A 27282-nucleotide genomic window follows, 5' to 3' on the forward strand; every position below is an offset into this window, starting at 1 on the left:
ACTACACACAGCTGAAGCCTGCTTTAAAGAGATGAAGAAATGTCGACATACTGGTGCAGAATTAGTTACAGTCATTGATTCCACAGTCAGATACTCATTTTTATGAAAGGGAGACAGACAAAAGCACTGTTGAGCTCTGGCACATGGTGGTGCTGGAGACTGAACCTGGGATCTCAGGAATGTCAGACAGGAAAGTCTGGTGCACTACTTCAAACTGGAACCCACTTGATTACTTGCCAGGAGTTTCTTATAATTGCCCCAAAGGGGAAAAAAATGCAGTAGCAACATGCAAGCTGTTTGCCTTTAAAAGTAGCAACCTTGTGGTCCGGGAGGTGGCGTAGTGGATGAATCATCGGACTCTCAGGCATGAGGTCCTGAGTTCAATCCCCAGCCGTACATGTACCAGAGTGATGTCTGGTTCTTTCTCTCTCCTCCTCCTATCTTTCTCATAAATAAATAAATAATTTTTTTTAAAAAAATAGCAACCTGTTATTAGGAAAATTATATAGGATATTAGAATAAATATGGCATTTTACATTCTTATTTATTTATTTATTTATTTATTGGATAGAGGCAGACTGAACTGGGATGAGCTGATAAGAGTGAGAGAAACAACTGCAGCACTGCTTTCCTCCTGCAGGTGGGGACCAAGAACTTGAACCCACTTTTTTTTTTTTTTTTTTTTGCCTCCAGGGTTATCGATGAGGCTCAGTGCCTGCATTATGAATCCACTTCCACTGCTCCTGGAGGTTATTTTTTCCCTTTTCTTGACCCTGTTGTTTATCATTGTTATCATTATTATAGTTAATGCTGTTGTTGTTGGATAGGATAGAGAGAAATGGAGAGAGGAGGGGAAGGTGGAGAGGGGATGAGAAAGACAGACACCCGCAGACCTGCTTCACGGCTTGTGAAGCCACTCCCCTGCAGGTGGGGAGCCAGGGGCTCTAACGGGGATCCTTGAGCTGGGTCCTTGCGCTTTGCGCCATGTGTGCTTAACCTGCTGCACTACAGCCTGGCCCAATCCCATGTTCTTATGCATGATTAACACTCAACTGGGTACACCACTACCTAACCCCAATATGTTACATTCTAACTTCCAGAAATAATTTTAAAAATTCACTGTGGACCTCAAATTATCTGAATGAATTGTCTATTCTGCCTGAATTCAAGTGAATTTAGAGTTCTAATTTGGCTGGGGGGAAAATCTTGGTATACTAGGTGTGCCCTAGAACACTAGTGAATTCTAGAAGGATGGGGACTCACTACTACATGACCCAGCTGTCTGGGAACACTGTAACTGACTAGAAATAGGAAGGCATAGGATGCCATTAGTTAAACCACCCTAGTGCCCAAAAGTATTATTGGTTTTCATTCTCCATCCTGGAAACTCTGCCCCAGAACTAAACACATTTCACAATTTAGAGAACTCATCTCATGTTCTTCCCAACATTCTTTCCAACTTCCAACCAGCATTTTCCCCTCTGGAAAAGCCAGGGAAGAGCCATTCTTCTCAAGCCCTGTATACCTCTTTTCCCTGACACTATGCCTGTGACCTGGAGACCCGCCTTCAGGACAAGGATAAAGCTACCATGTCAAAGAACCAAGGAAGCACTGAAACCAAGATGGCAAAAATTCTGTGGGTACTAAACAATGAATAAGGGAATCCATTTGGTATAACTTACCCCTTGTATAACTAACTGACTTTCACGAGTAATCCCAACCCAACTATTTCATCATTGGTGTCCAAGACACAAATGTAACTTGCCATCACCTGCCTCTACCAATTTGTCCTTTCCCACCAGGGAAAGAGAGAGACAGGCTGGGAGTATGGATCGACCTGTCAATGCCCATGTTCAGCAGGGAAGCAATTACAGAAGCCAGACCTTCCACCTTCTGCATCCCACAAATGACCTTGGGTCCATACTCCCAGAGGGTTAAAGAATAATAAAGCTATCAGGGGAGGGGTGGGATGCAGAGTTCTGGTGGTGGGAAGTTGTGTGGAGTTGTACCCCTCTTATCCTACGGTTTAGTCAATGTTTCCTTTTTATAAATAAAATTTTTTTAAATAATTAAAAAGAACACTTTGAGACAATATATAGCCCAGAATAATGCTTATGTAAGTTATTAGAGAATTCTAGAAAAAAAGAATCCCTTCCTCAGGTCAAAGTTATAGAGTCATGCTGAGAAGGTAATAATAAGTGATCAATCTCATCTTTTTGGTACGAGCATGGCACAAACCTGAGCAAAGTGACTTGAACAAATTTGACAAATTGACTATGTCTGTTAATTGATCACAAGGCAGGCCAAATTATCTTAAATTTTTTTTTTTTTGGCCTTCTGGGTTATTGCTTTGGCTTGAATCCACTATAAATCCACTGCTCCTGGCAGCCATTTTATTGTACAGGACAGAAAGAAATTAAGAAGGGGGAGTAGAGAGGGAGAAAGACACCTGCAAACCTGTGTCACTGCTTGTGAAGCATCCCCTCTGCAGGTGGGGAGTCAGGGGCTCAAATCTGGATCCTTGCTCCGGTCTTTGTGCTTAGTACTATGAGCACTTTACCAGGTGCGCCACTGCCCACCACAACCCCAGCCAAATTATCTTAATGAGGTTGACATTTGGAATTTGGTTTATCTCCATAAACAGTGAGAGCAGGAAGACAAAGAACTGATCTAACTGGGTTCCTTAGCCACCCGCTTGAATAGCTGACTCCCACCTACAGTCATCCAAAGCTGGCCAAAGGAAACGTGTAGAATTTTCTGAACCTCCCCTCATATAGTAAGTGAACCACTTTTTTTTTAAAAAAAAATTATATTTATTTATTTTCTCTTTTGTTGTGCTTATTGTTTTTTATTGTTGTTGTAGTTGTTGTTGAATAGGACAGAAAGAAATGGAGAGAGGAGGGGAATACAGAGGGGGGAGAGACAGACACCTGCAGACCTGCTTCACCACCTGTGAAGAGACTCCCCTACAGGTGGGGAGCCAGGGGCTCAAACTGGGATCCTTATGTGGGTCCTTGGGCTTCATGCCATGTGCGCTTAACCCACTGCACTACTGCCCAACTCCCTAAGTGGACCACTTTCTAGCTACTTCTCTTGCAGTCAAACTGAGGAGAGCAGTAATTTACAGAAAGTAACTGCTCAAAAGTCTCCAGTACTCTGCCAATATTTATTTTCCTTTGCATACAAAGAACACTGACGTTTGCATTTGTATACAGAGTAGAAGGCAGTGGAAGCACTTCAGGCTACCGCTAGGTTACTCTGAGAAGGCTCTTCCATATGCAAATCATCTGCTGGTTTTTTGGGACCTCTGCTGATGAGACTTAAGGCAAATGGTATTTTGCAAATACAGTACTAGGTAGACCCTAATTTTTCACACTGATTTCTCTGTTTAGCTCAGCTGGAAAAAGATATACTTGATGCCAGCAAAACCAAAGAGAGATGTAGGGAGTGCCCTGATTTAACAGTCTTTATTACAGCAAAAGAAACAATTCTGAGAAGCAGGTTAGCTACTAAAAGATGACAAGGAACAGAATAATGATTGTGCCCTAAAAAAGATTTTCTTGCTAGCTTTCTTCTTTCAGGTCCTTTCACAAGTAGCTTCCTCCTCAAACATCAAATTGGATTTGTTTTATACCCCTGGCTTGAACTCATACAATAGCCTCACATTTAAGAAAATCACTTAGGCTAAATAAGTCACATTTAGGCTACTTAATCTGTTTTATACACTTTCTATCTTCTTGGATGTTACATTTCAGAAAAAGAGATACAGATGAGTTGTTCTATTTTTGGTCCTTTTTTTAAAGAGTTCGGTTCATGTTCCTACTCTGATCATCCTCAGGCAAGTCAGTCACTTAGCTTCTCTGGGCCCTGGTGTCTTGTACATAAAATAGGACTAGTGCTTCCCCCCGACACTGTTGGGAATCAAAGCTAATCACAGGTGATGGTCACAGTTAAACACAGCCCCTTCCATGGCACCAAGATTTAATGTGGTTCCCTTATTAATTCATTCTAGAAAAATGAAAAAGAGATGCCCACAGAATGGCAGCAACAAATTACAGTGCAATAGGCATGTGCTTAACCCCTTCCTAGGGATGAAAAACACTGTACACAATTGTTCGGATAATAAGACACTTTATTTTCCACCCCAGATGTAAGTAAGGCCTGTGCTTTTATTCTGTATATCTGGAAGTTGGATGTCGGTGACTAGAAGAGTGAGTGGATTTCCAGAAGTGAATGTGAACAGTCTCTGTCCAACTTGGTGCTGTTTCCCCCTGTGCTGGGCACCTCAGGACTTAGCCTTATCTTACTGCACTCATGCTGAAGAACAGATTGCTCAGTGGACACATACAGATAAAGCAATCACAACCAGGCTAAAGCTGGCTTTTCAAACTCTGGTATTCTCTCTTTATATATCTGGACAGCAACTATTCAGGCCAAGGTAAGGAAACCCTCATTCTTGCAGACTGGCTGGATTTCAGACTGACACCCCCCCACCTCACCCCAGAAAGAAGTTAATCTTTAACCCTGGCAGAGAGAAAGGGAAGCACAAGGAGCTCCAGGAACAGGGAAAAGGCCCTTTTGCTTTCTGAGTCTTAGATTTTCCTCTGGAAAATATGAGACCCTATTTTAGTATGTTCCAACAAAAGACTATAGACTGACTACATGGCTTAAACAACAAAGTGTTTTTCAAGCTATTTTTTATTTGTGATTAATAATCACAAGATTGTAAGATTATACACACCATCAACATTCCTTCCTAATGATAACCACCATAGTTCCCAAAAAGTCTCAGAGGCAGTCTGTTTGCTTCTATTTTTATTTGTTTGTTTACAAGTTCATGTGTATTACTTCTCTAGAATCCACACAAATGAAACCATCTACAAGCTATCTTTCACTTCTTCACTTATTTTACTATGTATAATCACCTCCAGTTCCTTCCATTTTGTCCCAAAGGATACAATATCATCTTTTATTTTTTTTAAAACAACAAAATTGGGAGCTGGGTGGTAGTGCAGTGGGCTAAGCACACATAGGGAGAAGTGCACATGATGAGAAGTGCATGGACTGGTGCATAAGGATCCCAGTTCTATCCCCTGGCTCCCTACTTGCAGAGGAGTTGCTTCACAAGCGGTGGAGCAGGTCTGCAGGTATCTATCTTTCTCTCCCCATCTCTGTCTTCTCCTCCTCTCTCAGCTACTCTCTGTCTTATCCAACAACAGCAATAACAACAGTAAAAAAACAATGACAACAAGAGCAACAAAATGGGAAAAATGGCCTCCAGGAGCAGTGGATTTGTAGTGCAGGCACCAAGCCCCAGTGATAACCCTGGAGGCAAAAAAAAAAAGGGGGGGGCGGTTATTTCACACAATTCTGAAGACTGGAAGTTGAAGTGGGGGTGCCTGCATAGTTGGATTCTGGTGAAGACTATCTTCTTCGGTACAGATAGTCCCCTTTTTGTCACCTCACATATCAGAAAGAGGGTTGGTTAACTCTTTGGTCTCTTCTCATAAGGACTCAATTCCTATCCACTAGGACTCTACGTTTAGACATAAATACCGCCAAAAGGCTTTGCCTCCATGTCAAAATTTTGGGTCTCAACATATGAGTTTTAAAGGGACAAAGCATTCAGTTCATTGCAGGCCCTTTATTTCCATCTCAAAGCTAATGGATAAATCAGAATCATGCATGTATTCATGTCCAAAGACAAAATTCCTGGTTCCACTTAAAAGCAGGTGATCTTCACACAAGCAGAAAGGAACAGAGTCCTTCCAGGGTGGGGAAAGTTGGTTTTCAATTCTCCAGTCCTCCTTAGAAAAATATGAAAGGTCAGGAATACCACATGTCACATTTATCATGCCAACACACCTGCAAAACCTCAGAATCCTTGGGATATGCAGAGAACATTTAATTTGGAATTTCTAGGCATACAAAGTTGGTTATTTCTCTAACAGATCCCTCTCTCTACCACTGCTGGTCATCTCCATCAGGAACAGCATTGTGGACCCACCTGTGGGCCTCTACAGGATCTTGCCCCCAATGTGAAACAACAATGGTAGGGAATGCCCCACTCTCCAAAGGGAGGCTGGGTCAACATACACTGCCACTCAAATAAGACTGGTACTGAAATGAGTGCAGCCTAGAATGTTCCAAGCCATGACCATGGAATTTGAGCTCAGACCTACAGGGATGCAGAGGTTACATAGGCTCCTGTGCTGAATATGGGCCCCAAAACAGATCTGGGGTTTATAGTCAACAATATTTACATACATACTAACAATTTGTTCTGCTTTATATCTTAATGCATTTCAGCCACCATGTTGCAGATGCTACCATGACACCAACATGACTTCCCTGGACAGACAACCTCACCAATGTGTCCTAGAACCCCACCTCCCCAGAACCCTGCCCCAGTAGGGAAAGATAGAAACAGCCTGGGAGTATGGATCGACCTGCCAATGCCCATGTCTGGTAGAGAAGCAATTACAGAAGCCAGACCTTCCACCTTCTGCATCTCATAATGATCCTGGGTCCATGCTCCCAGAGTTTGAATAAAGAGCAGGAAAGCTTCCAATGGAGGGGATGAGATACAGAACTCCAGTGGTGGGAATTGTGTGGAACTGTACCCCTCTTACCCAGTGGATTTATGGATCATAATTAAATCAATAAAAAAAAAGTTGGTTATTGAGTTGCTTTGTTCCTTTAAGTGGCAAGGGCTTCTGAAAGTGAATGGTGCAACCCCAAACAACTGCCAGACATCTGAGTATTTGGCTTCTATATCTTAAGTATTTCACTTCCCCCCATGACATTAACTTTTGAAAGAACACTGGGATATATTGTGTTTTTAATTGCTTGCATGTACATTGTCTGAAAAAATCAAATACTTCATCCAAAAAAGAAGTCACCTCAAGGCTATTATTTACTCAGCTGGGTGGGGAGGAGTTTGAGTGATGAATTGGTCAAGGAAGTGAGTAATAACAATAATAGTATTACTTTTTTACATTTATAGAACTCTACGACATCCTCTCCTCAACTTTCACACGTCTGTAGCAAGACAGCCCTCTTAAAGATGAAGAGACTGAACTAGGTTGTTTCCTGTGATTTAGTGAGGTCAGCTGGTCAGAATGACAATCCCTTGAAGGTACATAATGGAAGCCATTGGATCACACTGAACCATTTAAATGTCATGCACATGCTGTGATTTAAAATCAGGTCAGAAGTCATTCCTGCCACACCCAAGGGAAGGGCTGAGGGTTTTCACAGGTATGTCTCATAAATAGGTTGCAAAATATACAAGAGCTGCCAAACTTCAGCTATTAGAAAACACAAACACAGCCTCAGGTAGGTACATCCTAACCACTCTAAGAAGCACAATTTAGATGCACAGCAAGATGCAAAGACAGTGAGACTGTGCAGACAGGTTGGACGGTAGACAGCTTTAACCGCTAACTGGTGCATCACAACTTCATAGAAACCAGGAACACAAAGGAGCCATTCTTCTTTAAAACTTTAAGCATAGTATCTCCTTCACCAGGTCCCACAACTATTTCCTAGGTCTTTGCCAGTAAGGGGTCAATCCAGGTCTCCTGAGGCTGGTTAGCAGTGTGCTAAGAGTATCACCAGTGCAGCAGGTCAGGGAAGATGGATGGGGTTGGGGGGGAGAGTGTGGGTAAAAGAGAGAAGAACCCCACTCTACAGTTAGAAGTGTACAAGCCCACCTTTGACTTGTTACATGCCCAAAGCATATGTCCAAGTAAATGTAGGACAAAATGGAGTGGCCATTTGGATTCTGGGACCTGGCAGAGCACTGGAGTGACCTCCTGAGCTGTGCAGTCAGAGCAGCAGGTTCCCACTGAGAAGGAGCAAGCAACCGTTGGACAGACACAGGCCAACCTCCCAGGTAAATGCTGAAAGCAGGTCTCTGAAGAAATCAGAGGATGAGGATGACTGACGAGAATAACTGACAAGAGGCCCTTAGGTGAGAAGGTACAGTGGAGGTTGGGAGGACCCTGCCTGCAGAACAGGGAGCAGCCAGGCTCCAATACACTGCTGCGTGGCTCACACCTGAAGTTTGGCAGCCAAGAACTGACATGAGTTCTTCTTTTCACAGACACTTTGAACATAGATTTGTCTGCCCTGCACGAAGTTTTGGGGTTGGGAAGGGAGGGCTGGGAGGGAACACTGTAGAACCAGCCAGAGTCTAGTTTGGTCATGAGCACACCATGCACACGTAATGATTCTGGTGTCCAAGACTGAACTGTTAGTGGCAGCTGAATCACTGTAGGAAGCAACCTCTAGCTCACTTGAGAGAAAACCAAGGCGCTTTAACAGAACCCTGGGAGTGCAATTGGCTTGTAAGAAGTAAAGGACAGCAGAGAAGGTGAACAGGAGTTAGTGCCTGCAAACCTGAGAAGGTGGAAGTCAGAACTGGGATGTGCAATGTAGGAGAGGTTCTGTTTTCAGCAAGGCCACCATTCACTCTAAATCGAGGGGTCCTGGTTATATCCCCTGGATGGAATCCACAGAACTAGTGTATTTCCAGATGAAATGAAAGGGCTGAGAGGTCTAAGATGAAAGTGTTTCAAGCTGTCACCCCCATTTCTAAACCTGGCATGTGAGTGAGTGTAAATACAGAAGAAGGGGGAATTGGGCGGTAGCGGTAGCACAGCAGGTTAAGCACACGTGGCCTGAAGTCCAAGGACTGGCATAAGGATCCGGGTTTGAGCCCCTGGCTCCCCATCTGCAGGGGAGTCACTTCACAAGTAGTGAAGCAGGTCTATAGGTGTCTATCTTTCTCTCCCCCTCTGTCTTTCCTGTTGGGAAATTGTGCAGATGTGGTCAAACATTGGCAGGGCCCACAAACCACTATATTTCCATGCAAGTATTATTTACAGATCCCCACCACGTTATCCCCTCAGGTATTGCTAATTCAGTTAAAACCATTGCAACAGTTGCTAGCCAAATCCCGTCCCGATTTGCCACTTCCAGAATTCTCCTATAAAAGTTGCTCCTGTTTGCACCCTCTCTCTCTTCCCCTTTCCCCCTCTCCTCCCCCCTCTCTTTCTCTTCCACGTCCTGACTGTGTCCTGACCCGGAGAAGACCTGGAGAAGGGCTGGTTGGCATAGTGGGGGGGAGGTGGCCATTTTGCTAGCTCCATGTGGCCTAAACTGCTGTGCTCACATCTAATTCTGGGGCGTCCGCGTGAATAAAGCTTTGCGTTCCACTCCGCCAGTTCCTAGTCTCTTCTCTCTCTCCCATGACATGAAACCCGACACTTTCCATCCTCTCTTTATTTCTCTCTGTCCTATCAAACAACAATTGCATCAATAACAGCAACAATAATAACTACAGCAATAATAAAAAACAACAAGGGCAACAAAAGGGAAAATAAATTTAAAAAAAAGATATACAAAAAAATAATACAAAAGGAGTGTGGCAGGCTCTCAGTACCAGAAAGGAGGCCACCAGGCCAAGAGTGGGCAGCTGAGCATCAGAGGCCATGAATGGCAGCACTGTGAGGACTCTCAGAAGCAATTCAAATATAAGATCTCTAGGGGCTGGGTGGTGGCACACCTGGTTAAACACACATGTTGCAATGCTCAAGGACCTGGGTTCAAGCCTCTGGTTCCCACTTGCATGGGGAAAGCTTTGAGAGTGGTGAAGCAAGGCTGCAGGGGTCTCTCTGTCTCTTGTCCCTTTCCCTCTTAATGTCTGGCTGTCTCTATCCGATAAATAAATAAATCTTTTTTAAAATCTTTAAAAAAAATAAGATCTCTTACCTAAAATTAAATCAGTTTGTCTTAGGCCTTATGTCCAAGAGATTATCAGTCAAGGGATATATGTATAATTGGAAATAGAAATAAGTACTCTTAGGCTGGGAGTATGGATTGACCTGCCAATGTCCATGGTCATCGGGGAAGCAATTACAGAAGCCAGACCTTCCACCTCTGCACCTCACAATGATCCTGGGTCCAAACTCCCAGAGGGATAAAGAATAGGGAAGCTATCAAGGGAGAGGATGGGATATGGAGTTCTGGTGGTGGGCACTGTGTGGAAATATACTCCTCTTACCCTATGGTCTTGTCAATATTTCCATTTTATAAATAAAAATTTAAAAAAAGAAATAAGTTCTCTGACTTGAGAGCTCTGAAAACCTTTACAAAATTGCCATGAAATTCTGCTAATTAATTTCTGACAGTGGTTGTGATGGGGGAGGGAGGAGAAACCATAAAGATAAAGTCATCCCTAACGATTAAGCAAATCTCAGCCCAAACTGGACTGAATGTGAACTCGGCTTTGGGTCTTTAGATGAATAACTATAGCTGAGCTACAACAGGAAACATTCTTGCCTTCATTTTCACACACCATGTCTGCCCCCACCCCAAAATAGTTAGCCACACCAACTCCTGTTCACCTTCTCTGCTGCCATTCACCCCTCACAAGCTGACTACTCTCCCAGGGCCCTGAGTGCCTTGTGAGCACTGTGCTCCAGTGAGCTTTGGTATGCTTCCTGGCAGTGCCTCAGCTGCAACTAACAGTTCAGTCGTGAGTACCAAAATCACTACTTCACCAATGTGTGCAGGACATATTCATGACTGAAATCTCTCTCAAACACACACTAAACCTGGGGGCTTAAGGACCCCCCCCCCCCAGTTTTTATTAGCTTATGATTGCCAGGGAAACAGGCCTCTCTTCTGCTGTAACTAATGACAACACTGTAGACAGCACAGATGACCGTGTTTATGGGCAAATATGTGATTTGTCGGATCAACAAAGCAGCCAGATGGGGTTCTCCCTGCTCTTACTCTAGCCCACCTCCAAAAGAAAACACCTTCTTTAGCTATAAGGCAATGTGTCTCCTTCCTCCCTCTGTCAGCAGGCAGGTGGGTTGTACACACTGTGACATGGACACCTCTCATGTTAACTATTTCTAAATAGACCCTAGCCTTGTAAAATGAAGCAAGAGAGACTCGAAACCAACTAATCCTAGATGGGGGAAAAAATATAGGAGATGTCTTCTTTTTTTCCAAGGTTTTCTTTTTTTTTAAATATTTATTTATTTATTCCCTTTTGTTGCCCTTGTTGTTTTATTGTTGTAGTTAGTATTGATATCATTGTTGTTAGCTAGGACAGAGAGAAATGAAGAGAGGAGGGGAAGACAGAGAGGGGGAGAGAAAGATAGCCACCAGAAGACCTGCTTCACTGCCTGTGAAGCGACTCCCCTGCAGGTGGGGAGCCGGGGGCTCGAACCGGGATCCTCACGCTGGTCCTTGCACTTTGCGCCACATGCGCTTAACCCGCTGTACTACCGCCAGACTCCCTTCCCCAAGATTTTCATGCCTTCACAATTCTCTCATTCCTGGCAGATTGTTGTTTTCGGTTTCTTGTTTATTTGCTTTTGGTAGAGGATGAGAGTCAGGGAAAGAAAGAGGTAACAAGGGCTTGGGAGCCTTTCATGCTGTGTTCTTATGTGGTGGCTGGGGGCTCAAACCCAGGTCCAGGCACATGGTAAAGTATATGCTCTACCTGGTAGGCTATCTCCCAGTCCCCACTGGACTTTTCTATATAACGCTCAAGAAAAATCTGAATTCCACTGAAGCAGATTATCAGTCTCTCCTGATGGACTGTAAACCCAAAAAGAGGAATCTATATGGGATTTTCTTGTATCTGAAGCTTCCTCAAAACCTTCTATTCTCTGATTTAGGAGAAAATAATGTGGGGCCAGGTGGTGGCACATGTAGTTGAGTGCACATATTACAGTGCGCAAGGACCCGGGTTTGAGCCGCTGGTTCCCACCTGCAGAGAGGAAACTTTGTGAATGGTGAAGCAGTACTGCATCTCTCCGTCTCTCCCTCTCTATCACCCCCTTCCCTCTCACTTTCCAGCTGTCTCCATCCAATAAGTAAATAAAGATAAAAAAGATTTTTTTTAAGTATTGAAAATTTAAAAAAAACAATTATTTGTAAAAAAAAATGTTATTAGTATTGCTATGCCAAAATATAAACATTGCTTAAAATGTATAACAAACGAGAGGTATTTCTTATTTCTCTGTGGTCTTGAGGTTTTCTCTGTGACCTGTCAACTTATGGCTTGCAGTCTGATGACTAACAATTCTATTCATGTCAGGATATCAAGACCAAAATGCAATGCTAGGTGCCTGGGTCTTCTGGACACCCAGCTTAACTTCCAGTGACCTGGGGGACATAACCTACCAGGGCTTTCAGCAAAACAGCAAAGTCTTTCCTCCTACCCTCTGGCCCACCACTACTCTGCTCTCCATGCTGAGTGCTCATATGTTCACTGCCCTCTTTCCCTTCCTTGTTACCTGGCTCCCTGCCCCCCAACTCAGGCCCCAGATCTCCCTGGGCTCCACTCTTCCCTCTACTTTCCCTTCCCCTCTAGACATCAAACCGCTATTGTCCTAGGACCTGGTCCCCAAGATTTAATTCGTTTGGACATAGAATGGGAGTGGAGAAATCTCCTTTGCAAATAATAATAAATGGAACTCATACATAAAATCATTGACTGCATATTTTGAGGATCACTCAGATTAAACCTCTTAAGACAGGTATGCAGAAGACCCCTGCCTTGGGTTCTCAACCTTCCCCAGTTCTAGGGAAGAAGTCATCTTCTCAGAGCAAGAAGTATAAAGTGCTCCCTGGGCAAAGTTCAATGTGCCCTGAACTTGTTCCAGGTAACTCACAGTAAATTAAGAATAAAAAATGAAAAAAGACTGTTTATCTGATGACTTTAATCCCTAAAAGTGTCCTGCTAGGAATGTGCCAATGCCACTCAAAGGAGAGGAGTCTCTTGCCCATCCCTTTGAATCATACACATGTAGATAAAGAAATGCACGTACTGGGGGGCCAGGTGGTGGCACACCTGGTTGAGCATGTTACAATGCACAAGAACTCAGGTTTGAGCCCCTGGACCCCACCCGCAGGAGGAAAGCTTTGTGAATGGTAAAGCAGTGCTGCAGATGTCTCTCTGTCTCTTTTCCTCTCTATCTCCCCCTTCCCTCTCAATTTCTGTCTTAAATAAAGATAATAAAATTTTTTAAATTTCTTTTTCTTTTATTTATTTATTGGATAGTGACAGAGAGAAATTGAGAGGGGAGGGGGAGATAGAGAAGGAGGGAGACAGAGAGACACCTGCAGATCTGCTTCACCACCACTTGTGAAGCTTTCCCCCTGCAGGTGGGGACCAGGGGCTTGAACCTGGGTCCTTGAACACTGTAATGTGTGCATTCAACCAGGTGCGCCACCACCTGGCCCCTAAAAAAATTTTTAAGTAAATGCAGTTGCATTATTTATTTATCCTTATGTGTGAGAAAGAATGATAATGTGTGTGAGTGATCAGAGTTCCACTCGGCTCTGGTATATGGCTCTGGGGCCTCAAGCATGCAAGTCCTGTGTGTATCATACATACATACATATACATATGAGAGGATTAATGGTTTACAGTAAATACAGTTGTGTAAAATTTCTAAGTTTTCTGCAAAATACTTTCACCCCCAACCCATATAAAAATATATAAATTTTTTTGCCACCAGGGTCATTGCTGGGGCTTGGTGCCTGCACTACGAATCCACTGCTTCTGGAGGTCATTTTTTTCCATTTTGTTGCCCTTGTTGTTGTCTTTATTGTTACTGTTGCCATTGATGCTGTTGTTGTTGGCTAGGACAGAGAGAATTGAGAGAGGAGGGAAGACAGAAAAGGGGAGAGAAATATAGACACCTATAGACCTGCTTCACTGCATGTGAAGAGACCCCCCTCCTCCTGCAGGTAGGGAGCCAGGACTTGAACCGGGATCCTTACACTGGTCCTTGCGCTTCACGCCATGTGCACATAACCTGCTGTGCTACCACCTGAACCTCCCCCCAGCCTATATTTTTAAGAAGTGTGTGACTGGCTCAGGAAAACAAACAAACAAACAAACAAACAAAAAACCAACTAGTATAGTCATGGGCCCTTTGGAATATAACTAAAATAGGCCTACTATCTACAAAACAGAAACCCCCAAATCTTCATCTGCAATATTCTAGCCTTTAGGTTCATGATTAGTCAACAATTTGTTTGGCTCTATATGTTAACTCTCTTTTCAGCTACCAGGTTCCAGATGCTAACATGATGCCAACCAGAATTCCCTGGGCAGACGACCCCACCAATGTGTCCTAGAGCCCCAACTCCCCAGAGCCCTGCCTCACTAGGGAGAGAGAGGGGCTGGGAGTATGGATTGACCTGTCAATGCCCATGTTCAGTGGGGAAGCAGTTACAGAAGCCAGAACTTCCACCTTTTGCACCCCATAATGACCCTGGATCCATACTCCCAGAGGGATAAAGAATAGGGAAGCTATCAGGGGAGAGGATGGGATACAGAGTTCTGGTGGTGGGAATTGTGAGAAGTTGTACCCCTCTTACCCTATGGTTTTTGTCAGTGTTTCCTTTTTATAAATTAAAAAAAAAAAACCAATATTCAAGGAGGTAAAAAAAAAAGTGTGTGACTGCCACAAACACTAGAACCTACATGGTAAGTATCAGAAAGCTGGGGAATGTTATGCATGTACAAACTATTGTACTTACTGTTGAATGTAAAACATTAATCCACCAATTAAAAAAAAATAATAGAACAATTAAAATAAATAAATAATAAATAAATAATAAATGTTATATAGCAACATTTATTAACATTTAACATTAAAAAAAAAAAGAAATGGCTTAGGATAACTATATATTTCCAGAAGGGATATCACCAAGGCTAACTAGAAGTCAGGGCCCTGCAGAAGAAAGAACATATGCACAGTACTGAAAGGTATTATAGTTTGCATCTAATCAACTTCCTGAACTGTCTGCCCTCAAATCCCAGCCAGGTTCTCTACTGCCAGTCTTGAGTTTGTTGGTTACCAAACTGAATCTCTGATAGGTGAACTGCACAGAAGAAATATTTTAGGAACCTATCCTTCCTCTTTACCTACCATTATATTCTCTATCTCTCTTCCTCCCCCCACCCCCCCATCAGCAGTAATAAGGACAATCATGCTTCTTATGCCAAACTTGTAGACTAACATGGCAAGAATTATTACTCATGCTATTTTTCTGACCAGGAAACTGAGTCTCAGGGTGTAAGGGCTGCTCCATGTTACTAACAGCTGAGCAATGAGGCTGCACCAGGTCTGTCTGATCTCAATGTCTGCATTTTATTCACTGCTAAGTCACAAAGTCCTCCATTCAAAGAAGACCAGAAGGTAAAGTCAGCAATGTGGGAATCTTAACATAAAATCCCCTTCCCTGGGCAGAATCGCATCCCAGGACCTCATCTTTTTTGGTCTCTCTCTTTTTCTCCTCCTCGTGTCCTCTTTTGAGAACAAGAAGTACACATGTTCTTGATTCTTTTTTTTTTTTTATCCCCTATCAATGCTCAGTAAATATATCCTGAACTGAATTAAAGGGAGCCCAGGACCTTACCAATGTATCCCAGCATTAGAAGCACCTGGAAGCTGCATGAAATACAGAATCTCGGAATCTCAGGTCCCAACCAGACAGGATGTCAATACCTACATTTTTCTTTTTCTTTCTTTCTTTCTTTTTTTTTTTTTTTGTAATTTTATTTATTTATTTTCCCTTTTGTTGCCCTTGTTGTCATTTTGTTGTTGTTGTTGTTGTAGTTATTATTGTTGTTGTTACTGATGTCATCGTTGTTATAGGACAGAGAGAAATGGAGAGAGGAGGGGAAGACAGAGAGGGGGAGAGAAAGACAGACACCTGCAGACCTGCTTCATCACCTGTGAAGCAACTCCCCTACAGGTGGGGAACCAGGGACTCGAACCAGGATCCTTACGCTGGTCCTTGCACTTTGTGCCACCCGCGCTTAACCCTGCATTTTTTAAGGACACTAGGCCACACATACTATAAAGTTTGAAGCATGGCATCTGCACCTGAACTCTGCTGTTTCTAAGTGGAAACCACATGTTGTCTTATAAACTGTAGAATTTCAAGTGGTCTCTGAATGACTGCTTAAAATGGTACCCCATTTTTAAAAATTCAGGTGATAAACAGTAGTCCCTCAGGTAAAGAGTGCATTAAAAATATCCCTCTTTTAAACATATGTCCATATTTAATAAGTGCTTATTTAGTGCTCAGAAGTACTATTCATCATCATCATATTTAAACAAGTATTACTCATAGTTAGGTACCCCATTGGCATTCAGAAATTTCTAATCTTTGGCTAGCTATTATCCATAATTCAGTTCCTTTGTCATACCTATTTATTGGGCATTTATTATGACTTTTTTATTTTTTATTTTATTTAATTTATTTTTTTGCCTCCAGGATTATTACTGGGGCTTGGTGCCTGCACCATGAGTCCACTGCTCCTGGAGGCTATTTTCCCTCTTTTGTTGCCCTTGTTGTTTTATCATTGTTGTGGTTATTATTATTGTTTTCATTGATGATGTTGTTGAATAGGACAGAGAGAAACGGAGAGAGGAGGGCTACATAGAGAGGGGTAGAGCAAGATAGACATTTACAGACCTGCTTCACCACTTGTGAAGTGACCCCCCTGCAGGTAGGGAGCCAGGAACTCGAACCAGGATCCTTATGTTAGTCCTTGCTCGTTGTGCCATGTGCGCTCAACCCACTGTACTACCACCAGACCCCTTGGGCATTTATTATTAACAAGGTCTCACAGAGAAAGATGCTGTGGGGAACGTGAAAGTGGCAGGCGCTGGCCTTCTATATTTTCTACAAAAAGAAGAATATTTCTGTAAGCAAATAATGCATCAAGAATCATTTCCACTGTTTAACCGTGAAGCTCAATTAAATGCTTCTATGATGCAGCCTATTAAAACATTGGCATAAAGCAGCCAAGAATACTGAGTCACTGGGCTATTTTCAACACTTTGCAATCTGACCTCTCTTGGGAAGGATATGTCATTATGTGCATAGGACAATCAGTGTCCCGATCACAAAGGAAAAACTGACTTTTTATGTGAAGAGACAAAAATGAATACTTATCTTAAAAATTACGAGAAAGTCCTTTAAGTTCTTACCATTCGAAAGCAAGACTTTGAAAAATCTCAAAAGTATATGTGGGCATTATTATTTTAATCTAATAAAGTAATAATCTTGAATCTGTAATCTAGAAACTAGTGGCAATGTTAAGAGAAAGATATAAAGATTGAGGATGGTTGAAAAAATAAGACAAATTCAACTTAATAATGATGCAATGCCAGATGATGTCGATGTCATTTTTACCACTTTCATAATTTTTTATCATTATTATTCTTAAACAGCCAGAAACAGAAGAAGGAAAGGCCCAAACTCAGAATGAACCAAACAAGCTTAAAAAAAAAAAAAAAAAAGCTTATTTCCTACACAAAGATGAATTCTTTAGTCACCACCTAGACACTTTCCTATAATACCAAGAAATGATTTTTTTATCACACACTAAAGTCTCACTTGGTTGTTATTGTTGTTGTTGTTCTTCTTCTGTCTTTTTTTTTTTGGTATATTTAATTCTTAGGAGGCATTTATTAATAACTTATTTTCTCTAGAAAGTATTCCCTTCACTCGCCTCCACAGGAGTCGCTCTGGGGAGCAGTGAGTATAAAATTGATGCTACATCTGCGCACAGTGGGACAGGCCAGCAAATCAACAAAGGCATTGATTTCCAAGAAGAAAATGGCTAAAAGCAACACATATACAATTCGCCTAAGTCAGGTTTCACATTTCTCTGTGAGATAGAAGACAATTATTCAGTGTCTTTATGTTGCACACTTCATTCCAAACTGAATCTTTCAGCATACTGCTGAGAAATGCCAATACCTCTCCAGGTCCTGGTTGAGCCATGTAATGGAACACTGACTTTTGTAAACTAGTGAACCAAGACGAAGTAACATTTTTACTCATCATATTTATTTGGAGGTTATTTAAAAAATACATTTTGAGGTTATTTTTGGTAATGTTTTCCTTTAAGGAAATGTCAGTGGCAGAACAACAAAGTACTTGCCCTTGAGTTTTGAACTGGCATCTTCAAAGGAGGGCAGCTCTATTTTAGTGCAAGCTCTCTTACGGGTGAATCAATTCACTGGTCAGAGTCTAAGTTACAGACAGAGGTGTGTCCAGAGTTGAACCTTGCCTGAAACTGCTTTAGAAATGACTGTCTGGGAAGTTCAACAGAGAAAGCCATCCTATTAAAGGGAAAAAGGCGTGGATTCCAAATCATCATGGATGACCTGTTCTGCTCTAATGATCACATTACTAATTGACTCGATATTCTTGCCCATGGAAAAAGTGGTCAGTCATATAAATCTAGTCAATACAAGTCTGGAGCCGGATACCGAAACAGCAGGTACTAAAGAGGAAATTCTCTCTTCTTTGGACCCATTTGGATCACCTGTTGAACACCCAGGGTTTTTAACTTTACCAACTAAAACCTCAGAGATACAACCTTCGGGAGTTTGGGGACTTTTGGAAATGAGCGTGCATTTATTAAGATGTTCATTTTGTTTAATCCACAAAGCCAGCTTACTAATTAATGAATCACGGGACTGAAAACAAACTTTCTTACCTTGAGCAGTTTAGGAGTGGCAGGCAGAGCGGGACCGATGTCTAATTCAGCCCGGGTACCTGTCCCTGCCCCCTCAGTTATGGAAGCTGCGCTCTTCAGAAAGGTCAAAGGTGTGTTTAGCTCCTGGCTTTGGCGGGGTGGGGGTGTTACCTCCACAGAAACCAGCACTCTTGCAGCCGAGCCAGGGAGCTCTGGAAACTCAAGCGACCTGAGGAGCCAGGTTAGTCGCTCTCTGGGTGTCGGGGGTGGGGTGGGGGCGGGCTCGGCCCAACCCGGTCTGGCCCGGCCCGGCCCGGGGCCAGTTCCAGTCGAGGGACCTGAAGGGTCCGCAAGCTCCCCCGGGCGCGCACGCTGCTCTCTCCCGGGTCCCTGGTTCCCCGCGCTTCCCGGGACTCAGGGAGGGTATGGAGCAACCTCCAAGGCTGCTACCTGGGGATTGGCTTCCATTCACCTCGACGGTACCTTCTGGACACCCCAAATCCTGAGAAGGTTTAAGATACCTCGTACTCCGTCTCCTTGGGCGAGACACACAGGGAGCCTCCGCAGGGTCCCCGCTGCAGTCCAGCAGGACCCGATGCACCAGGCGGCGGAGCCAAAAGGTGGGAGGTGGGACCGGGGTCCTTGCACCCCTGACCCCCGGCTCCGCGCAGCCCCGCGCTCGCGCGCCCTTCCCTGGGGCCCGCGCGCCCCCGCGCCGGCGAGCAAGTGGCCGCGTCCGGAGACCCGGCGCGCGTCCTCCCGCCTGGACCCGCGCGGCGGGCTCAGCCTTACCTCCGAGCGGCCGGGGCAGCCCCACGGGGCTCGGCGCCGACTGGGCCGGGAGACGCGCCTCCCGCCGCCGCCTCTGGGAGCCCCGGCGGCGAGCGGGCGCGGCGAGCTCCTCCCGGGCGGCGGCGGGAGGCGCAGCTCTCGTTGCCGCCGCCGCCGCCGCGGCTGCGGGTCTCCAAGCTCCGCGGCCACCGCTCTCAGGCCGCCGCCGCGCGGTCCCTGGGCTCCTGCGGGAGGCCGGCTGCTCGAGCGGCCAACTCTCGGGCTCGCAGGGCGGTGGGGAGAGCCGCCGCCTCTTCCTCCACCCCGCCCTCCTCCACCCCGCCTCCCTCCTCCACCCTCTCTGCCGCCTCTTCCTCCTCCTTCTCTTATTCCTCCTCCTCCTTCTCTGCGTTGCCGTGGCGGGCCAGGTCCTGCCTGACCCTCCTGCGGGCCCTGCCCCTAACCCAGCCCGGGACACGCACCCTGGGCGGCGCGGGGAGCAGTGGGGGTCAGAGGCCCCCGCTCCCCGGAGGCCGCGCCTCCTCTGCTGGGCAGTCGGGGATGCGCGTCGGGGCCGACCTGGGGCGCGGGGTCGGGACAGGACGCGGGGTGCAGGCTGGTGCCTCGAGGGGGCCTGGCTGAGCAGGCAGGAGTGCTGGGGCGCTGCGGGCCGTGGTCCCGCTAAGTTGTCACTGGGGCAGAGAGCTGACCGCCCACCCCGCGCCGCTCACTGCTGCCCGGAGGGAGGGGGCGCCACGCTGTCCCGGGCCCCTCCACACCGCCCGGCCCGCAGGTCGGCGCGGGTTCGGGCTGCGGCACCCGCGCGGCTTCTCGCTCAGTGGCGGCTGTGGACTAGGGCAGATGTAACTCGGGTCGGGGAGATGCCGCAGCGCGGATCCGGGGGCTACCAGCCCCGCCGCAATGGCAGGGGAGGAATAACCCGCGCTTGTTCTGTGGCGTGCAGTGCCGGCCTGGGAAAGGGGTCACGAGTGGGAAGGAGCCGCCGGTCGCCCCCTCCTGGGTTGGGGGACCACGGCTGGGGACGCAGGCTCGCAGCTCCACGCAGCCTCTCCACCCCTCCCCCGCTGCCCTTCTCTCCTTTTGCACCAGAGCAGGAAATGTTCCACTGACCTACATATTTTTCCAAACATACGTGACCTTTTTTTTTTTTCCCCTTCTGTGGGAGGAGACAGGCAAGAATCCAAGAAAAGGAGAAGCTGGAGCGGCGCGAGGAAACTGGGAGGCTTTTTTACCTAGGCTCCCCGGCAAACACCACGTTGCCCGGAGCCTGGAGCTGCGGTCTACACTTGGTGGGGTTGGGAGTCCGAGTAGTGAAGGCTAGGAGACCGTGCTCCCGCTGAGGCCCAGAAACCGAGTTAACTCCTGGACTCGAAGATCCTCACACCCATCTCAGGTGGCATTCACCATGTGGGGGCGCCTGGATAGATGGCGCCTTCGCCGGGGAGCCCCCCACCCCCACCCCTGCATTGCTTAGTTACTGTGCCCCTGGCATAAGCGAGGAGCACCATAGCCATTTTCGGCGCCTCTTGGTCACTTGCATCTTCTCACAAGTAGCTCTGGAAAGGAAAGCTATCCACCATACTCTCTCTGCGCCATGTACGGGATCACCACCGTCCTGGGCAGTGAACTGGGGGCTCACCCTAACTTGGATCAAGGGCCCAAGCTTTATCTCACCCCATCCCTCTAGCACGCAAACCCAACTAGCAGTGCCTTATTTGGGCGTGCAACCCCACACCGTCAATTAGATCAAAACACTCAGAGCTCCCCCCCCCCACTCCACCCCCCAGTAAAGTAGGTCATTCTCTTTATTTCCCACTTGTATTATTTTTGTCTAATTCTCCTCCTGAAAAATAATCTTCTGCAAGGAGCTTTGAGCATCCTAAGAGGAACTGTTATTCTTGGGCTTGCTTCTGACTTGGAGGGCTTTTCAAGAAGGAGGAGGAAGCATTTGGCAAGTTATGGTTGTGAAGTCACTCGCTTTTCCAAAAGGAGAAAAAAGGAAGAGGAAAAAAAGATTTGTTCTGCTATGGATTTTTGCCCCCTCCTTTTCTTTGAGGCACATAGATTTCACCATGCCCTGAAAGTCTGGCCATGACTAATATCTGTTAAAGGGTAAAGTTGTGCACTTTTACCAGGATTTAATGCAGCATTGGAAGCCACCTCCCTTCCTTTCTAGCTTTGAAAGAGACTCCAGTTCCCTCCACTTCCTTTTGGGAACTAGTCAAACAATTATTAAATGATTTTTTAAAAAGAAACTAAAATGATCTGCAATAATAATACTTCAAATAATTCTGCAGTGCAACAAGTGTTTTTGCCATGGTCTGGTTTTCCTTGTTGTCTAGTAGGATATTCTACTGAATGTGTGATTTCTTACTTTCAGTGATGAAGATGAGGTATAGGTGAATGGTTTCTGTGTTTATTTCTGGTCATTCCACCTCCTACCGATAATGTTACTGGGGTAAAACATCTGTCTGACCATAAGGGGGAGTAAAGTCTGCAGTAAAGAACCCAATCACCCTGAGAGCCCAAGAAGGTTCTAAGGATAATCCAGCCTTTCCTCAAATGCAGGAGAAAGTTGGAAGAGGAAAGCTTACCTTCTATTCTTCCTATACATTTGACAGTTCAGTTCCTTTTATTGTCATTTGTTGGAAGCATCTCATGAATCATGCTGGGCTTGCACAGTGAGGGATCAAGGCTAATTTCTGTACTCCTAGGTTTTATATATTGATATATGACCAAAGATGAGAACAAAAGGAGCCAGAAGACAAAATGTGACATGAGATTAAAGGAGTCAAGTTGGGATATTTGCAAAAGGTGACATTGGCAACTAGGAGTTATTACCAGACAGATAACAAAGTCAAGCTTCATTATCTATATATTATATATTATAATATATAATATTATATAATGTGCATAATATTATACACACTATAATATTATACACATTATATATGTGTATGTGTATGCTCCAGAGGGCAACCAGCCATTTTAAAGCTGCATTGCATGAAATAGCTCACATGGATAGTGTGTTGCTTTAGTGTGTGCATGACCTAGGTTCAAGCCCAGCCTCCACTGCATTGAAAGAAGCTTCAGTGCTGTGGTCTCTTTCATTCTCTCTCTGTCTCTCTGTTTCTTTCTTTTTAAAAAATATTTATTTCCTTTTTGTTTCCCTTGTTGTTTTTATTGTTGTTGTGGTTATTCTTGTTGTTGATGTCGTCATTGTTGGATAGGACAGAGAGAAATGGAGAGAGGAGGGGAAGACAGAGGGGGAGAGAAAGATAGACACCTGCAGATCTGCTTCACCACCTGTGAAGTGACTCCCCTGCAGGTGGGGAGCCAGGGGACTTGAACCAGGATCCTCACGCTGGTCCTTGTATTTTGTGCCACATGCGCTTAACCCGCTGTGCTACCACCCAACTCCCTGTCTCTCTGTTTCTATCTAAACAAACAACAGCCACACACACAAAAAAAGATAAAAACTGCATTGCCGATCTTGGGAAAACTCTCAAGTCTTGTGGTTATTTTAGTCTTAAAATAATGTGGTTTATTGACTGAATGCTGCAATGATATATGTGTGTGGGTATGTTATTATTTTTTTTTCTTTTTGACCACTAGGGGTTTCTGTCTGTTTGTTTTGTCACCAGGGTTATTGGTGTGCCTTGGTGACGACACTATGAATCCACCTCTCCCAGAGATCATTTTTTCCTTTTTTTTTTCTTCTTTTTATTTTATTAGGGCAGAGAGAAAATGGAGAGCAAGGGGGAGATAGATAGAGAGAGAGAAAAATAAATCTAGACACCTGCTTCATTGCTCCTAAAGCTTCCCCTCTGCAGGGCAGGGAGGGGAGCTGGGGCTTGAACCTGGATCTTTGCTCATGGTAATTCATGCCCTTAACCTAGTGAACCCCTCCCACCCCCTTCACTAGGGCTTTCACATGGGCTTTGCACGAGCCTGACTGCACTCCTAGTAGAATTTAAATTTTTTTTTAATTTATAAAAAGGAAACACTGACAAAACCATAGGATAAGAGGGGTACAACGTAACACAATTCCCACCACCAGATCTCCGTATTCCATCCCCTTCTCTGATAGCTTTCCTGTTCTTTAACCCTCTGGGACTATGAACCCAAGGTCATTGTGGATCCCCACTGAACATGGACGTTGACAGGTCGATCAATATTCCTAGCCTGCCTCTCTCTTTCCCTAGTAGGGTGGGGGCTCTGGGAAAGCAGAGCTCCAGGACACATTGGTGGGGTTGTCTGTCCAGGGAAGTCTGGTTCACATAATTTTTTTTTAAATATAAACATCTAAAAGTGCATTTTTTTACCTTTGGTTATCAGCTTTAACTTCAAAATTAAAAAGAAAATACAATACCACACATCATTAAGTAGAATAACTTTATGATAGGAAAAGAATTGTTGCAACCAAGGCAGAAGGAAAAGTTGGGTCAATATAAAGACAAAGAAGTGGACTCAATCCCAAACCTGGATATTAAATGAATCAGAAGCTAGGATGTGAGAGCATTTGAAATATCAAGATCTCTGACCAAAAAGCTGGCTCAGCAGAGAGAGCACAGGACTTATATATGGAATTCTCCAGTTCAGTCCTTGATGCCACATATGCCAGAGCAGTATTCTGGTCTCTCTATAGCTAAATGAATAAATCTTAAAAGGACTAGGGATATCTCCTAAGGATATATATTTTCGTCTCCTGGGGATATATCTTAAGGAACCCAACACACCCATCCAAAAAGATCAGTGTATACCCATGTTCATAGCAGCACAATTTGTAATAACCAAAAACCTGGAAGCAATCCAGGTGTCCAACAACAGATGAGTGGCTGAGCAAGTTGTGGTCTATATACACAATGGAATACTACTCAGCTATTAAAAATGGAGATTTCTTATGCATGTACAAACGTATTTACTGTCAAATGTAAAGCATTAATTCTACAATAAAGAAGTTAAAAAATAATGGAGATTTCACCGTTTTTGGCCCATCTTAGATGGAGCTTGAAGAAATCAGGTTAAGTGACATAAGTCAGAAACAGAAGGATGAATATGGGATGATCTCACTCTCAGGCAGAAGTTGAAAAACAAGATCAGAAGAGAAAACACTAAGCAGAACTTAGAATGGAGTTGGTGTGTTGCACCAAAGTAAAAGACTGGGGTGGGTCAGGGGGAGGGTTCAGGTCCTGGAACATGATGGCAGAGGACCCAGTGGGGGTTGAATTGTTATGTGGAAAACTGGGAAATATTATGCATGTACAAACTATTGTATTTACTGTCGAGTATAAAACATTAATCCCCCAATAAAAAAATAATAAAAGACTGGGCACCAGGTGGTGGTGCACCTGGTTAAGAGCACACATTACAGTGTGCAAAGACCTGGGTTCAAGCCCCTGGTCCCCTCCTTCAGGGGAAAGGGTGAAGCAGGGCTGCAGATATCTCTCTGTCTATTTCCCTCTCTAACTCCCTTCCCTCTCAATTTCTCTCTGTCTCTATCCAATAATAAATAAAATAAAGAAAATTTAAAAAAATAAATAAAAGGAGAGGGGGAGATAGTTCAGCATTCAAGCACAAAACTTGCATGTCCAGGGTCTTGAATTTTAACCCTGGAACCACCATACCATATGCCAGACTGAGCAGTGCTTTTTTCTTTCTCTGTATGTCATAAAAATAAACACATAAATCTTTTTCAAAAGAAAGAAATATCAAGGTTAGCATTTAAACTATGCCTTTTCTTTTGTCAGGCTTTGTAACAATATACAAGTGAAGGATGATATTCATTCATGACAGTCGTTTGCTGTGGGCCTGAGGATGCTCCCAGGAAACAATGATTTCCTGTGCCACCTGCCTGGTAAAGGTGAGACTTGGAGTGGGGGTAGATAGCATAATGATTATGCAAAAGGTCTCTCATGCCTGAGCCTCCAAAGTCTCAGGTTCAATCCTCCGCACCACCATAAGCCAGAACTGAGCAGTTTTCTGGTCCAAAAAGAGGTAAGACTTGACCTCGAATATGTACTTATTAGGTCATGTATTTGGCAGACTGGAGAATGAAATAAGACTTCCTTGCAAAGGCTGGTATGGCAGGAAATCAGGGCAGGAGGTGTCTGGAGATGAGATATCTCCAAAGCCTCAGCTAATCCTCAACTAGAGTTTCCAAGAACCACAGGAGGAAATATGCTTGTGAGGGTGCATGTAAGCACAAACATACACACAACTGCAAAAAAGGTGGCAACACTATTATAGACGATGCGAACATTTGAGAATAATCTTTAGTTAAAACCCATGCAGAAGTCCCTTCATGTATATTTTCCATAATAATACAATTTTATTTTAGATCCTATTCATTAGATCTCCTCGATCTTTTCTTTAAGTCTTTATTTTTTTTGAAAAAAATTTTTTAAAATTTTTTATTAAGAAAGGATTAATTAACAAAACATAAGGTAGGAGGGGTACAACTCCACACAATTCCCACCACCCAATCCCCATAACCCACCCCCTCCCATGATAGCTTTCCCATTCTCTAGGCCTCTGGGAGCATGGACCCAGGGTCGTTGAGGGTTGCAGAAGGTGGAAGGTCTGGCTTCTGTAATTGCTTCCCCGCTGAACATGGGTGTTGACTGGTCGCTGAACATGGGCGTTGACTGGTCGGTCCATACTCCCAGTCTGCCTCTCTTTTTCCCTAGTAAGGTGTGCCTCTGGGGAAGCTGAGCTCCAGGACACATCGGTGGGGTCTTCAATCCAGGGAAGCCTGGCCAGCATCCTGGTGGCATCTGGAACCTGGTGATTGAAAAGAGAGTTAACATATGAAGCCAAACAATTTGTTGAGCAATCATGGATCCCAAGCTTGGAATAGTAGAGAGGAAGTGTTAGGGAGGTACTCACTGCGAACTCTAGTGTACTTCTGCTTTCAGGTATATATTTTGCAGTAGTTTATGGATACGTGTGCACATAAGCTCTCTCTCACAGAAACTGGTGTATATCTAGGTTATGGGACTTTGTTAGAAAGTGAACCACCTGAGATGAAATTAGAGTGTACTATAAAAGGAAAGGTCTCACCCGAGTAATGAAGCTGAAGGGTTGTCATTCCACACGTGAAGTCTCTGGATACAGTCTGAGGTGAAGCATGTTGAGGTGGCAATCGTTGCGTTGGTTAGGTTGTGATCGGCGGATGCAATATTATTTGGTTTGGATTGGGAGATGCATACGGGAAAGTGGGCCCTATCCAAGGGTTCCAGGACTGGGGGAAGTAGGGGCTCTATAGTGGAGATGTGAGGTTCCTGCTGTCTTAGGGTTCAAAAAGACAATCGATAGTTAATGTTATCATCACATTATTTGTTAATTGGGTTAACTTTGAAAAGTCCCTTTGTTATGGTTTGCTGTACAGTATCCAGTATCTTGTATATAGCTGTGCTATTGGATGCTTCTAATCTACTTGGTCTAGGCTTTTGAGAGAGTCCGCATATCAAATACATAGCCTATATATTAAAAAGATTCAGTTTGTCTTTTGAGAAACTTTGAGACATACAATCGATTTTCCCCCTCTCATATTAACTACTGATTTATATGTCTACATTTTGCTAGGAGTGTACATAAACACCATTCCCACCACCAAAGGACTGTGACCCATCCCTCCCGCCCACTCCCACCCCCCACTGGCCCAGGAAGCTGCATGTCTACCCCTCACCAGTGGGTTTTTACTTTGGTGCCCTACTTACAATTTGATCAGGTCCTGCTTTTAGTTTCCCTTTCAGATCTTCTTACTGAACTTCTGTTGATGAGTGGGATCATCCCATACTCATCTTTATCTTTCTGACTTAGCTCACTTAACATAATTCCTTCTAGCTCTGTCCAAGATGGGTCAGAGAAGGTGGGTTCATTGTTCTTGATAGCTACATAGTATTCCATTGTGTATATATACCACAGCTTTCTCAGCCACTCAT

At 44.4% G+C, this 27282-nt stretch overlaps 1 protein-coding gene across 10 annotated transcripts in view; it reads right to left on the bottom strand.

The window, feature by feature from the left end:
- NPAS2 (neuronal PAS domain protein 2) overlaps window positions 1-19616 on the bottom strand; it is a 226946-nt gene extending 207330 nt beyond the window's left edge. For 3 of the 10 annotated variants that reach the window (XM_060187445.1, XM_060187441.1, XM_060187437.1), the window contains exon 1: window positions 18566-18663. The gene's annotated coding sequence lies outside the window, so the exon portion shown is untranslated. Of the gene's footprint in view, window positions 1-18565; window positions 18664-19336 lie in introns of those variants that run through there. The other 7 variants (XM_060187446.1, XM_060187440.1, XM_060187443.1 and 4 more) reach the window with 5 other exon arrangements.
- Window positions 19617-27282: the final 7666 nt, after the last annotated feature.

This window comes from Erinaceus europaeus, chromosome 3, assembly GCF_950295315.1.
Source record: "Erinaceus europaeus chromosome 3, mEriEur2.1, whole genome shotgun sequence".
NCBI lineage: Eukaryota > Metazoa > Chordata > Mammalia > Eulipotyphla > Erinaceidae > Erinaceus > Erinaceus europaeus.